This window comes from Oreochromis aureus, linkage group 10 (genome assembly GCF_013358895.1).
Source record: "Oreochromis aureus strain Israel breed Guangdong linkage group 10, ZZ_aureus, whole genome shotgun sequence".
Classification (NCBI taxonomy): domain Eukaryota; kingdom Metazoa; phylum Chordata; class Actinopteri; order Cichliformes; family Cichlidae; genus Oreochromis; species Oreochromis aureus.
The window spans coordinates 26,382,283-26,394,487 of NC_052951.1; the positions used below are offsets into that span (position 1 = coordinate 26,382,283).

The following is a 12,205-nucleotide window of genomic DNA, read 5'->3' on the forward strand; positions in this document are numbered from 1 at the left end:
TCATGGTCACCGCATTACAAATGCATCGATCGTGTCGTTACAGTCTATCGACACACAAACAAACACCGCGTGAAAAGGAGCTTGGCGCTGTCCTGTGAGCTGTCCTGTGTAAATGTCGCGCCGGTTACTTTCTGCACTGGGATGTGTACGTATGTGTGTGTGAGTGTGTATCCTTGTCTGTGTGCACAAGCGTGTGTACGTGCATGTTTGTAGGTTTTACAGTCGAGCTCAATACACCCATGCCTGCGCACACACTCGCACAAAGCAACACAAATCCATACTAGCCACAGGCTCCTCTCCAATCTATTTTCTGCTCAGCTGGTTTTAAATGAAGTTATTATGACTCATTAAAATGCCCACAAGCTTGTGGAAGTCGGCCAATTACGATTTAAATTTAGCCTCCTGCTCTCACAACCTTATCTCCCCCCCACCCCTCGTACAACCAACCTCTCATCACTGCCTCTGCTTTTTTTTCCCCCTCTTTTCTTGTGGGAGTGGGGTGTTTGTAATGCATTTGGGAATCCTTTAAGAGCCCCCTCGCTTTCACTCACACACACACATCTCAAATGACCATTACATGCATGCAGGCCCACTATGATACAACGTGCAAGAAGTCAGGAACTTAACGATCCTTGTGAATAATTTGGCCAAGAATAATTACATATCAAAGACAAAGATAAAAACGAAAATAAAAATCTAACTGGGTTTATATCAACATGTGCAGGCCAGACACACATAGCAGAACCTCGTCCAAATGTGGCAAATACCACTAATTGCTATTCAGAAGCGCACAACTGGACCTTGCCAGTGCCACATATACACACTCTCAAATACACACTTTTAAGTTTTTACATAACTGAAAGCTTTTCTTGGTCAATTTTGGTTTCACTTGGTCATCCTTTTGTTTTGATTCTACCAGACACGAAGCTATTGCCACTGCATTTCTCGTTATGCACTGTTCATAGTCCGGTATGTAGCATTTGTAGCACCAAATTCAAATCACAGAGTAAAAGAATCTGGTTTTTCAAAGAGGAGTTTTACTACTTTTCTACACATCTTTTTCTTTTTTTAATCCCAGTGGACTACATTTTGCATTACTGGGGATTTTAAGAGTATATATATATATATATATATATATATATATATATAAAATACTACATTTTTTATGATGATGACGATGATGATAATGTTAGGCGAGAAGCTTAAAGTGAAGACTTATTGTGTCCAGATAAGTACCACTGAGGATTCAATCAGCTCCGCCACTCTGTCATCCAAATGCCCCAAGACAGTCTGAAGGACCCTTTGGCTAAAAAAAGACACTCTCAGAATACCTGGAAACTAGACTGAGAAATTCCAGCTGATCCTGCTTTAGCCCCCTTGAGCAATGCTCACTATTCAGCCAGTAAGAGCTCACCAAAAACACATACACACACACACAGACGACCTAATTTAACATCACACTCTGGAGCAAACAAATGTCTGCAGCCTCTGTATCTTCTCCCTCCTTTTGACTTAATGGTGAGCACTGTGCGTGTGTGTGTGCGCGCACATGCATGTATGTGTAGCTCACCACATGTTTGTGTGCATGTGAGTGTGCGCGCGTGCTTGATTTGCATGTGTGTTTATGTGCATTCTACAGTATCATTTGAATTTCCAGGAGAGCAAATTAATTGGCAGCCTTTTGCAATAATTGACTTTTACCACACACACACACACACACACAGATAGACAGAGCACTCACATCTCTCCCTTAGACACATACACACACACACATGCTGCTCGCTGACAACAAAGCTGCTGGGAGGAGGGAGGGATGATGAAGCGAATCCAAAATTCAATCGACTGTGTTCTTGTTTTGAGCAGAAGGCACACAGTGTACTGTACTGTGAGAGGCCATAAAACTCTCACTCTCAACCAAAAAAAAAAAGAAAAAAAAAGAAAAGAAGAAAAAAAAAACAGCCTTTGGTAGACAGACATTTCAGCAATCACTTACCATCAAAACACTTTGTCTCGCATACAAAAATAAGACTTGGCATCAGAGCGGAATACCAAATCAGGCCCATTAAGGGAGCACAGGGGCACTCGCTACTTAGCAACCAAAAGGATTTAAAGCTGCAATATCCCTGTAATAAAAGGAATAAGATCAAGTCCTCATGTTTTTTTCTTCCTTTCTGAAAATAGAGAGGGCTGAAAAGTCAACTTTTAACTTCTTGTCCAACTTTTTTGAATGACGGGCTTTAGGAGTAACCTATACCAGAGCTCTCTGAAGTAACATAATCATTATATTACGGGCTAATACGCTGCAACTGCTTCTTCACTGGTGGTTATTTGTGAGGACACACGAAAACAAATCTGCACAGTACCACCTTACCTTAAGTGAGTATTGTAATTTCAACAACTGCGCCTATTTGACTTAAAACCATCTTCTTGCTTTACTTACAGTTAGGAGTTTTCAAACATTTGAATCACTGTATATAACTGTAAAATGATAGGCAGTTTGAAAAGATATTCATATTTAACTTGTTAGACAAATTACTATTGAGACTTCTTTGGCAGAAAGAACAACTGTCAAAAGAAGACTGGCAGCCTTTTCCAGTTGCAAATCTGTTTTTACAGTTCTGCTATACAGTTCTGCCAGAATGACAAAATTGGAAGAGGGTGCTATTTTTTCTGTGGTAAGTTTTTTTTGGGGAAGGAGTGAAGAGTAAAATAGAAAAACTGAAAAAATATTTTGCAAGTCTAAATATCTAAAGTTGAAATAGTAGCGTAAAAGGTTTGGACTGAACAAACAACACAAGTTATTCTATGCAAAAAAAACTAACTAGAGGATAAACATGAGGACAGAATTTCATATCATCAAGTCTGATGCAAAAATGCTCCACATGCCTACATACCACCTATGTTTATACCAGAGCATTCATTATATTGCTTTGCAATATAATTTCCAGCTCTGTTGGAAAACATATCGTAATACAAAACGTATTATTAGGCATGAGACACTCATGGAAGTAAGCGATACGGGTAATACCCTGTCAATTGCTTTCAGGAAGACAGCTACAGGTGTCAGGTAAAGTCATGCTGACTAAAATGACATTTAAGGCACTGGCTATTGACTTTAAGGGAGGTTCCAGACACAGAGCTGCCAACTGGCCAGGTTGTCAGAAAGGATCATCTCTTATTCTGTTCAGCCAGGCTATTTTTATGATTTATTTCTTTAAACCACTGCCTTTCCAAGAAGCCCAGAGCACAGGTACACCGAGTTCTCACTAAGGATCGCAGCTGTACAGACCAACACGTTTTTAATGAAGCCACATTTGCTCGTGACAGTGGTCTAACAAGTTCTCCTTTCTGATACTCCCCTCCCCTGCCCCTGGAAGGGAAATAAAAATACTGACAGCAGCGCCTGATGCTATAGTATTCCAAGTAGACCCCTGTGCTGTGTCACCTTCTGCCTGTCCCCCATGTGCCCTCTCATGTAATATAACCCAGCTGAGATTTCTCCAGCTGCATAATCCCAGTCGTGCTTGGAACAGTAAATCAACAGGTCGGGGGAAGTATTGCGAGAATTGCAGGGGAAGTTTTAAGTTGCACAGGAGTAATGTTATGGCACTACAGAATAAGCTACTGCTGTTTGCTTTGTCTGTCATCTTGTGTTAACCCACCCGAGAAAACAATGTGTGTGTGCATGCATTTGTGTGTGTGCATGCAGGACAGAACATCAGCTGTGGTAAAAGAAAAATGTACATGCAAAAAGCTTGACACTTTGGGCCATACTTTTGTTTTTTTCCTGAACTACTTCTTTTCCTGCTACTTGCTTTTAATAGCACTTCCCCCCCTGCCACCCCTCCCTCCCTTGTGTCTCCTGTCTCTCTTCTCACTCATGCATACACACACAGTCAGACACATACACATTTAGGAATTTTTGGCCTGGAAGGCAGTCAAGTTTCATTAATTTCTGGGTTTGGGTACAGTACAGTGTGTTCCTGGACTCACATCTGCGAGCGATCATAAATGCTGGAATGCTGGCAGAACATCCAGACCTGCCGGCACAAATATGTCGTCATCACTCTGAGGGAAGAACCGGCACAAAGCCAAAACAGCCGACCAGTTGACTGCCAAACAACCAAACGCCACGGAGATAGAAACACAGACAAAGAGCAATGGGAAAGCAGCCCTCCCGCCTCGCCGCATTCATATCCAAATTCTTTGCATTTTTCCTCACCTAAATGTTCTAGACATTTACGTGGGCATCTTACTCCCACACTCAGATTGGGATCGGCTTGGAACAAAGCTTTCAATTTAAGGGAGCCAACTTAAACAGCTGGTCAAGGACAACAGGAAAACTAGTGTTTTGAATAACTCTGCCAGATTTTTCTGCAATGTTAATGTGTACTGTCCTAATCCAATGAGCTGCAGAGCAAGGTATTTAAAACAGACATTTACATGGTTATTCTTTCATCTATTACTTCTGTTTAAAAAAACAAAACAACGGTCAAGCATCTGAATAATGCAGTAAATAGACTTTTTCCAGTTTCATGCAACATCACTCCATTACCACTTGAGCAGCTTCATCATGTCATATCGTCAATTTCTCCACACATTGGCTTTATGTGATAAACACAAAACACTGCTTTTCTTATTCTGCACGCAACCCTAAAAGATCAACCAACAAAAGATAAATTCCCTTCAGGCTGGTTAGAAACACATTTCTAAACAGTAAACCTCACACGGGAAATAACACTGTATTGGCTGTACAGGCTGACTAATGCACAAGCCAAACACAAGCATACCAAACTGATGAGGCCAGTGTGACACACCACACAATGAGAACACATGACCCCAAAATGCCAAGAGATTATCATGTAAAGTTATGTTTCCATCAATAATGCGGATGCTCTGAGATAATATGTGTTTGTGGGTAAACTGTAATTAAGCTCGAGAGCGTGATGGGTAAACACCAGCTGTATCAGAACTAGTTCCATATAAAAAAGTTCATTATTTCGTGCTCGTTATTTTGTAGTACTGCAAGAACTCTTAGAATCTTGCACAAAGGGCAAACACCAAATACTGTGTTGGTTCATCTCCACAAAGTTTCTGACAGCGTGTCAAAAACTAAGTGCATATTGAGCTATTGAATTCACACTAAAGCAAAATACTGTCAAGTGTTTTTAATATCATCATTTTGTGCTTAGGGTTCAAAAGTTTCCACTGTTTAAGTAATAAACATCTGTTCCAGTTATAAGAACTAAAACAATATTTATTTTAGTAAGATTATTTCTGAATGTTCTAATGATTTTTATAAAAAAAAAAAAAAAAAAATCACCAGACTTCTCAGCACATCACTTTTGAAGAAGATAGAGGGGTTTGGAGTTATCTGCACATTAATTCATGGCAAAAAGTTATTTTCCCCTTCTTTATAATTAGTGAATGGAGAATTTTAAGTGGTTGCTCAAACTGTATTCACCACAGCAACTGGTAAACAACTAAAATAACTGACTCTACTAAACTCGACTGGGAAAGCGAGTTCTGCCTGTTCATCTAATGAGCTAACATGAAGAAACACTAGAAATATTAGCCATGACTCAAACTCTATAGTTCCATCACACTTGTTATTTTGAGTAAATAAATACTGGCAAGAACAGCTACCTGTGTCCAGATGGTGTACTCATAACAGTCATATCTCATAACAGTCAAAAACAATTGAGTGGTGTCAAAAACACCACTCAATTGTTTTTATTTTGGCTACATAGGGGAAGATGCTAATTCCAGATAGCTAGCTAACAGTGATACATTTTTTTTCAGGCACTGTGTGGCGCTACTGTTTGATGTTTGTTAGTATTAAATTGTCATCTTTAACACAGAAGCCTTTAAAATGTGTAGTCGGAGGCTGGACAAGTTGTAAATATTTACATAAAGCAGCAGCTGGCGTGTCAATCACAGCCAAATGCAATTATCCCAATTCCAATAAGTGCACAACATACTGTGTTTGATTGAAGACACTGCTCTGTTGGAAGATAACTAGTAAATACATAGTGTAGTGTACGCTATGTAGTTCTCTTCCATGAAGTACCATAATAGATTCAAGTTAAGAAATGGCGAAAACTAGGGATGCACCGATCCCGATACTGGTATCGGGTATCGGTGCCGATACTGTAAAATGTGTGCGTACTCGTACTCGTAAAAGTCAACCGATACCATGAACCGATACTAATGTAGCCCGGATGGGAATTTGGTAGTAGATACTCATAATTCCCATGGACTTGAACGCCACATAAGGTGTTCACAGTTCACAGAAGAGAACGGCATGGAGAGATGCACGAGGTTAGCTGAACCAAAGTGAGAGACTCGGCTAGTTTTACTGAGGTTAACTTGCACAAAAGAGTGTGTGACTAGAAAGCTAACCGTGTGAGAGCTTCGCAACAGAGTGTGGGTGAAGTGACTTTTTGTTTCAACGGTCGCACCACCGTCCGTGGAAAACTGTGTTTCCAGCCATGACCGCCGAGGCTAAAGGCTAGCCGGACTGCTTGGCTGCGCCACGGAGGCAGCTGCTATGGACTGTCGGAGAGCTGGACAGTGACTGGCTAAGCGCGCTGTAGCAGAGACAGCATCGGGTCCGCAGGAGGAGTGGATTTAGTGTGGGACTGGTGAATGGCGACCTACCGAGAGCAGCGGAACTGTAAGTCAGACTTTTGTGCTCTTACTGGGGAGAAGAGGATTTTCTCCATCGTCCGGCGTGAGCAGCAAACAGGCCTGCAACAAGTGTGAAATGTGGTGTGTGTGGCGCCCATGTGTGAATATTGTATGTTTAGTGGATTTATATAACGTGTTTTGGAGTGTATATTAGTGAGTCACTTACCAAAAGGTGATAACATAAGTTGGGTTGTTTAATATAATTTGAAAGGGAATTATTTCATTTATACAGTGTATTTCATTTGGTTAAGGAATTGGAATATCATTTGAGTTTAAAAAGGGATGTGTTGTACAGTATTTGTCTCTGCCCTCACGTTCAGTACGCGTTTCGTTTGTGTTAAAGAGTTGTGTGGGGTCGTTTCTTTACTACCGGTTAAGTTTAACTTGTGTGTGGCAGAAGTATCGGCTTTTGTACTCGGTATCGGCAAGTACTCAGATCCAAGTATCGGTATCGGATCGGTTTGAAAAAATTGGTATCGTTGCATCCCTAGCGAAAACAAATTTAACCTGAAAGACCTCCATTTTCTGTTAACAAAAAGACTACATACTGTATCGTAATCATGGATAAACACTGATTTAAAGGAAACAGACAGTGGCAACAGGCACGTACAAGAAGTAAACATGCAGCGTAGATTTCCTGATTCTTTTACTAGCAAGCAGCATATTACTGATACCATCTCTCCATTCATACATCTTCACATTGTGCCCTTTAGCAAAACACTTGACAGACAGCTACTGGTTAAATAAAGATGGATTTTCTTTTACGATGTGCATCAAGTCTTTCTTCCCCTCTCTCTCTCATACACATACTCGGCCGGCTAATCCAGGAGCTCTCTACTATGTACACATAACGTAAAGTGAAGATTAAGTTTCATAAGCTATAAAGGCAGTGAGATGAAAAGTTGGTGGTAACAGAGATGACAATATGGGTGCTCAGGAAGAGTCTTACTGGTAATGTTATTATACTGCAATCTCACTTGGAAAACAAACTGTGAATCATATCAGTCTGGTCTGGTCTTGGTTGGTGAGCGACAATACTCACACATGCACATGCGCGCACAACTGGGTACTGTCTGAAAGCCCGACTATTTTTGATATGGTTGAAACAATGCTTTTTCACTGTCATGTTTTTTTGAGGGGTAATTAGTTGAAACGATACCATTTTTAAATGAGCGTACCTGTCTAAAGAAACTGCTGCGCACCACTGTATTGCATTTTCTCCACTGCTACTGATGCTGATACTTTTTTTAAAAATGTAACATAATTTATAAGAAATACATAAATCAAATGTGAAAGCTAATTACTTTAGCTTTGCAGTAAAATCAACCAGTTATCAATGAAAAAAACAAAACAAACTGAATGTATTAAAAATAAAGAAAAATCATTTTAATCTAAAACTGTAACAATCACTGAAACCAGAAATGGGCAGTTGATGAATGAAAGTATGAATCTGCTTTTTTCTAATTGCACATTTTAGTTAATGCGACACAGTAGAATCGGATGCATGTGAGTAAATGTAGGTAAATAAGTTTTTTAAGAGACCACTGAGTCCAAGAATCTCAGGCTCACTGGTGGCCACATATCAGATGACAGATTTAATACATTGATGGTCTATTGACGAACTAATTTACTGCAAAAGTTCAGCAGTACTTTTAAGTTGAGGCACTGATACTATAAAAGGTGCTGCTACAATTTCATGAACAATAACATTATGGTCCTTTAAATGCACCCAAAAGTGGCTGAGTCAGAGTTCCCCACCCTGTTCGAACCTCCATCTGCAGGCTTTGGCTCAGCAAAGGCTGTCAAACAGTAAACGTCAGGCAGAGATTAAAAAAAAGAAAAAAAAGAAAAGAAAACAACAACGTGGAACGGACTGAGACAGAACAAGACGAGAAGAAAAAAAATAAATAGCTGGCACAAGGTAGACTGTACATACTGTACCCTCAGCGGTGGCAGGCAGCCCAGACTGGCGAGCTGCCAAGTCCTCCGTACAACAAGCACAGAGAGACAGACAGACGGGCAGACAGACAGGCAGAGAGTGAGAGACAGAGTGGAAAGCAGAGGGGAGGGAGGAGGCAGCAGCAGCAACAGCAGCAATGTCTGAAATGCTCCACATCCACGACACGCTGTGCATCCCAAAAAGCCTCTCCACTCTCTTGCTTCATCTCCCTGATATTCTGCCTTTTCTGAAGCGAGCTGAAGGATGATGGCGGCAGCGGTGGAGGAGGAGGAGGAAGGGTGGAGGGGCTGAGGTTAAGGGTTTTGGGACTTTGTAAAGTGTCATCATTACAGAGAAACACGACCAAAAAAAAAAATCCAGACGTGGTGTCAGACCGAGAAAAAGCCTTGAAAGTCAAACGGTGGAGGCGGAGGTGTAGGAGAAAAAAAAAACTGAAAAAGTGCAAAAAATAAAAAAAGACAACAAAAACTATCAAAGAAGCTTTGCCTCAGCGCTGTCTCTTCCCTAACCGTCGCCCGTCTCGACAGAAGCGCTCGTCTTGCCTTTTACGCCAGACCAAAGCGGCTATGAATCAACACTGATGTGTGTAACAGTACAGGTTGATGTCGTGCGTCAAGGCTGCCTCGCATGGAAAGAGGAAAAAAGAGAAAGAAAGAAGAAGAAAAAAAAGTTTGTGCACTTGCTGCCACAGTTGCTAAAAATACACTGCCCACATCTTCCGCTCAGTTGCCGTTCTCAAGGTGGAGTATGTGGTTCTTCCTAGAGTTTTCAGTCGTCTCTCTCTCTTTTTTCCATTTGATCTCCTATCAGCAGAGTTTTCACCTCATGATAATGGGTACAAATTGTAAGTTTTTATTAGCCTGTTGATAAAACTGCTTTCTGTTGGAAATCTATTCAAATATTACTTCAGTGTCTACAAAAGAACCCGTTAGAAGACTTTACTTATACTCTGCTACTTTCTTCTAATTAAAAAAAAAAAAGATTCCTTTTTAAACAAGAGGCCCTGCTTTATTCAGGAAGTAATTATGATCACAAAATCTCAAACACACATCTATCTCTCACTAGGGATGCAACGATACCAATTTTTTCAAACCGATCCGATACCGATACTTGGATCTGAGTACTTGCCGATACCGAGTACAAAAACCGATACTTCTACACACACAAGTTAAACTTAACCGGTAGTAAAAAACGACCCCACACAACTCTTTAACACAAACGAAACGTTTACTGAACGTAAGGGCAGAGACAAATACTGTACAACACATCCCTTTTTTAAACTCAAATGATATTCCAATTCCTTAACCAAATGAAATACACTGTATAAATGACATAATTCCCTTTCAAATTATATTAAACAACCCAACTTATGTTATCACCTTTTGGTAAGTGACTCACTAATATACACTCCAAAACACGTTATATAAATCCACTAAACATACAATATTCACACATGGGCCCCACACACTCACATTCACACTTGTTGCAGGCCTGTTTGCTGCTCACGCCGGACGATGGAGAAAAATCCTCTTCTCCCCAGTAAGAGCACAAAAGTCTGACTTACAGTTCCGTTGCTCGGTAGGTCGCCGTTCACCAGTCCCACACTAAATCCACTCCCTGCGGACCCGATGCTGTCTCTGCTACAGCAGCGCGTTAGCCAGTCACTGTCCAGCTCTCCGACAGTCCATAGCAGCTGCCTCCGTGGCGCAGCCAAGCAGTCCGGGCTAGCCTTTAGCCTCGGCGGTCATGGCTGGAAACACAGTTTTCCACGGATGGTGGTGCGACCGTTGAAACAAAAAGTCACTTCACCCACACTCTGTTGCGAACCTCTCACACGGTTAGCTTTCTAGTCACACACTCTTTTGTGCAAGTTAACCTCAGTAAAACTAGCCGAGTCTCTCACTTTGGTTCAGCTAACCTCGTGCATCTCTCCATGCCGTTCTCTTCTGTGAACTGTGAACACCTTATGTGGCGTTCAAGTCCATGGGAATTATGATTATCTACTCCCAAATTCCCATCCGGGCTACATAAGGATCGGTTCATGGTATCGGTTAACTTTTACGAGTACGAGTACGCACACATTTTACAGTATCGGCCCCGATACCCGATACCAGTATCGGGATCGGTGCATCCCTATCTCTCACTCTTTTTCTCCGTTTCTGTCAGCGTGGTTGTTAGCGATAAAGGTGGTGCTAAGTAGAAAATTCAGCGTGTCCCATTATAAACAGAGTTCTGGACAAATGGCTCCATCCTTGGGCCAACATTAACACAAATTTGGGGTTTTGTGAATGTGTGCAGGAGGTGTTGCCTCATGAGGTTCCATGGCTTTTACAGTGTCTCAATAAACCATCTGCACTTAGGGCCTTAGCAGTGGGGAACTCTTTGCTGCCTATAAAAGACGGTTCATTCCATTAAAGCAGTAGGCTCAGAGCACCCAGACTGCTAGGGTGTGTGTGTGTGTGTGTCTTCAAGTGGGTGGGTGTAATAGTGTCAGACTCCACCAATCAATGTGTCCAGTGTTCTGACTTGTACTACCTTTCAGACCTCTAATGTCACAGAGGTGTAGGATGACAGGATGATGATGTGCAGGCACCTCTTGGGTTAAGTTTCCCAGAGCTGCTCAGCTTGAAGAGTCATTTAATCCACAAATCACTGCAACTAGGTTATGCTCCACATTCACATGTTCAATATAGAATATTTATAGTCGGACAAAGCAAATGTAAGTCAACTTTTCCCTCCATTCCACTTTCAGGCAGCAGCAACTTCAGCACTGGAGTCTATTGTAAATGCTTAAATGTAAAAATCAACTTGCAACAAATATATTCTGCACAATGCATTTATAGTCTATAATGGCAAATCAGTCTTTGTATCTGTTAACAGATGCTAGCATGATTATGACTGTAGTTTATTCAGACAGCTTAGGAGTATGAAGTTTAAAGCTAAAATGCATGTTTAGCCCATTAGGTCATATGTATTTTTCTATCACTGATCATACTGAACGCCTGTTACAGTGTATTTGGTTTCTATTAGTCCTAATTAACTATCAGTAACTATAGTAACTACAACACCACCTACTTTCAGGAATATAAAACAGTTTTATGAGTTAACTCCAAGGCTCTAACTACTATATATGACAGTGAAGTGGCGTCACTGGGAGAAATAGATAATAAAGGAAGTAAACGCAGAGAGAGAGAGAGAGAGAGGGAAAAAAGCCAAACTAACTACATTTAGTCACATGTCAAGCTTGCGGTTCCTAAATATTTGTCCTCTAACCTTTCTTACAGTATTGTTCTGGTATTTTTACTCCTGATTTGGTGACGTCTGTAGCGAATGCAAATACCGCAGGTGAAAAAATTATGGAGCAGCAAAACAAACTACTGTCATTTTAATAAAGAAGTCAGACACTAATTGGCCTTTTTCTATCACCCTGTGAGCAACTGAGATCTGATTTAATGCTGCACATGGCACAAGCCTGCAAACAGCAGGGCACAGTGAGAGGAGTTGGTTACCTCGCTGAGAAGTTGGTGGAGTACAGCCTGTCGCCTGCAGCTCCTT

The 12,205-nt window shown here is 41.1% G+C and overlaps 1 protein-coding gene across 1 annotated transcript in view; it reads right to left on the reverse strand.

The window, feature by feature from the left end:
- zbtb16a (zinc finger and BTB domain containing 16a) overlaps positions 1 to 12,205 on the reverse strand; it is a 143,750-nt gene that overhangs the window by 74,739 nt on the left and 56,806 nt on the right. The gene's annotated exons all lie outside the window — the stretch shown is intronic.